At 39.6% G+C, this 3,374-nt stretch overlaps 1 pseudogene; it reads left to right on the top strand.

Annotated features, from left to right (window-relative positions):
• Nucleotides 1-3,374, top strand: part of LOC109377875 (akirin-1-like) — a 14,125-nt pseudogene that overhangs the window by 4,936 nt on the left and 5,815 nt on the right.

Below are 3,374 nucleotides of genomic sequence, written 5' to 3'. Positions count from 1 at the left end.
ACAACCTGAGGGCCCATATAAAGAGGCTATCTTGCTGGCTGGCTTGTGAGCTCCGCTGAGGAGCAGGAGCTTGGGCCGCTGTTAACAACCGCGACTAGTCTCGGTCCCTGGCCCATCAGCAGTAAGGCGTGCAGGGCGACTTTGAAGCGGCCCACGGAGTTGCAGGCGGCGCTGCTGAGCCTGGGCTCCCAGAACGGTGGCGCTGCGCCCCTCTGCCCCGCCCCACTGGGGATCTCAGACCCCCAGACGCCGAGCCGCCGCCGCAGCCGCTCCAGGTGCAGACCCCACCGCTGACTCTGCAGCAGCTCGTCGCTCCCGGCAGCGAGCGGTGCCTTCCAACGCTGGAGCAGTTTTCAGAACATAAAACAAGAATTTCGTCATAAAGGTGGAGACATTCAGAAGTTGTTCTTAATCAGAATGAAGCCTGTCCTTCGGAAAGTCAGTCTCACCACTCAGCACTCACAGCACCGAGTTCTCCAGGTTCCTCCTGGATGAAGGACCAGCCCACCTTTACTCTCAGACCTGTTGGAATAATATGTGAGCGTCTCTAAAAAGACTCTGAAGATAAAATACGGAAGGAGTATGAGCAAACCCTCAATACCAAACGAGCAGAACAATACGAATCTTTTAGAAGATGAAACATGATCCGATTATGTGACGATATGGGACAAGACCAACAAGTTACATGTCCTGAAGCTTTCTTGCATATCTGGGTACCAGGTTTGACCTCAGGAGATGGCTGCTGTATCCTTTTTGCAACTGGTTTGATATCACATTTCAGATCCAATTTTGCATCCTGGGAACACTTAAGCGTTTCTGCAGGTCCATTTATACAACTTGAAATGCCTGAAATTTTCTGGTTGCTGCAAGCATACCTTTCTTTTCTGCTCATCCAATAAACGGTTGTGCCCAACAGTGATAGATTTTCCAAAATGATACATGGAGAAGCAGTTTAGCAAAATATGCCCTCAGTGGCACGTGACAAATGGAGTTACCCCAAGCACAGTTCTGTCAGAAGTGTGTGTGAGAATGTGTGTTTGCTATTTAAGTTATTATTTGTATTGTCCATTTTTTTTTTAATCTTGGGGATCCTGGCTGTGAATTTGATGCACGACAATTATGGTTAGCAACAATTTGCTTGGTCTACAGAAGATCATTAATGTTTTGTGACCATATAAGTTGTAAATGTGCGTTGTTTTATGGGTAGGTATTACTGTTAAATACAGGGACTGTATCCAGGCACAGAATATGAGGAAGTGCAAGTTAAGTATACATTCATTGTTTACTGTGACTTGTTCAGGACCACATTTTACAAAATGCCTTGTTTCATGTATTATTGTTTCCGGAAAAGAAAGCTCTAATAAAATTGTTTTAGTTTAAATATAGAATAGGTTTTAAAATTAAGGCTTGTTTTGAAAAATTCTGAGGTTAATTCAAATGCATGCCAATAACTTCCAAAGTAATGTTATGTTCAGAGACAGTTCTGATCAGATGGCTTAGAGAAATTTCTGGAATATTCACATTGGAAGATTCCTTGTTAATGAATGTCTTTGACTTAAATCTAACCAAAAACTGCAATGTGATTCTTTGTGCATTTTCACTGTATAGTGTTAACAAGCTTAGTTGCAAACAAATAAAATACTTAAGCTATTTGTTAAAAAAAAAAAAAGCAGCAGCAGCAGCTATCTTTTGCTCATTTATGTATCACCCGGAGGCCATGTCTTATATTGCTCTATATCTTCAACACACAGCAAAATTCCTGGCTCTTAGCAAGGACTCAATTGGTTAATTAAGCAAACAAAGGAAGGAATATATCCTGGAGGGAAGGAAGGAGGGAGAAAGTGAGGGAGAAAATGAGTCCAATATATTCTTGGTTCTTAAATTTTTGTCTTTTTATTTTCTTTGCTTTATAATTTTGTATTATTTGAGATGTTGGTTAATCAAAAAAGTGAATTTCATGTTTTGTGTTATTTTTATTTATTTTATTTCAACCTTTGACAAAACACTAGTTTGGAGATTTGTTCACAGAAGCATATACTAATTCTGAAACTCCCAGACAAGATGCAAACTATAGCATTTAATTGGTTGGGTTTCATTTTCTGGCTTACAAAAAATGCTCATTACAGAAAGCAATGCAACAGAGGAAGAGCAAAGCTAGGTGAGGAGGTGATAAGCATTTTAAGTTTTTATTCCAATTCATAAGGTAGCAGAAACACTTGGCTTCAAAGGAGGTAGGTCTGTCAATGTTTTGGAGGTTTTTGTAAGATAATTTAAAATTTGTAAAAACCTCATTTCTTTTACTTTCTTGGTACAGGACAGGGTTGTTTGCTTTCTTGAATGCAATACACATCTTTTTAAACTGCTTGCTGCCTCTTGGAATAGCTCTAAAGCAAGTTCTAGTTTATATCTGTTTGTCAGTAGGAATCTGGCTCCTTGAGATGCAGCCTCAGCCTCAGCATGGATCACTTGCAGAATTTCATGGAAGTAACTAGAATTGTAACCCTCATTCTGGTGTTCTCTGTTGTGTATGATTTCTTTAACCAATTTCACAATTTGAGCTGTTGTCTTATTTATGATATCTTTTTCAATCTCTTCCACAGAGGGTCCATATATTTGGAATTTTTGAGAGGTGATAACATGTTTAGAATAATAGATAGAAAATGTTTTCTTTGTATCACGATACCGAATTTTATTCACAATATTGGGATGCTGTTTAAAATGCTCTAGGAGAATGTTCTCTAGCTCAACATCAATATCAGGACCCTCAGCAGATGGGACTGTGGGAGGCAAGAGAACTGACATGTTCTCTGACCAGATCTCTCAGCTCTTTATCATGTAGCTCTTTCCTCCTGGGGATTCAGCTATCTTTCTGATTTTTTCTGATACCTTAAGTTCAAATTTTGCTTTTTGCTTCTTAAAAATTAGATTGAAACTTAAAACTTTTTTTTCTCCTGCTAACCCGTGGATGAAATTTGGGAGGGATATTAGATTGAAGACAAAAGTAAGATGAGTAAAATATTTCTCTACATCATTTGAATTGTAGTGTAACCCTTAGTTTTTATTTCAAATTGCCCTTCTGCAGTGTTTCAGATTTCTTCCTAGATAAGCTTTTCAGAAAAGGAAGGAGAGGATTAGGGAAGTTCATATTAATTTACGTTTCACTGCTCCTCCCTCCTCTCTTTCCCATCCTTGTTTCCTCATTTGTCTTTGAGTTTGGGAGGTTGAGAGGGATTTAAACTTATATTCATAGCCTATTGCTCCTGGGTGATTCTCCCTTCTCTGTCTTTAGGAGAATGGGTTCCAGGCAGGAAGATTTTGTCAGGAAAAGTGGTGCATGCTTTTCTTCAGGAGGGTGTGACCTCCTAAAATGGGTG

Source organism: Hipposideros armiger, unplaced genomic scaffold (assembly GCF_001890085.2).
Source record: "Hipposideros armiger isolate ML-2016 unplaced genomic scaffold, ASM189008v1 scaffold_1596, whole genome shotgun sequence".
Classification (NCBI taxonomy): Eukaryota; Metazoa; Chordata; class Mammalia; order Chiroptera; family Hipposideridae; genus Hipposideros; species Hipposideros armiger.
This window is presented reverse-complemented; position numbering and strand designations above follow the sequence as displayed.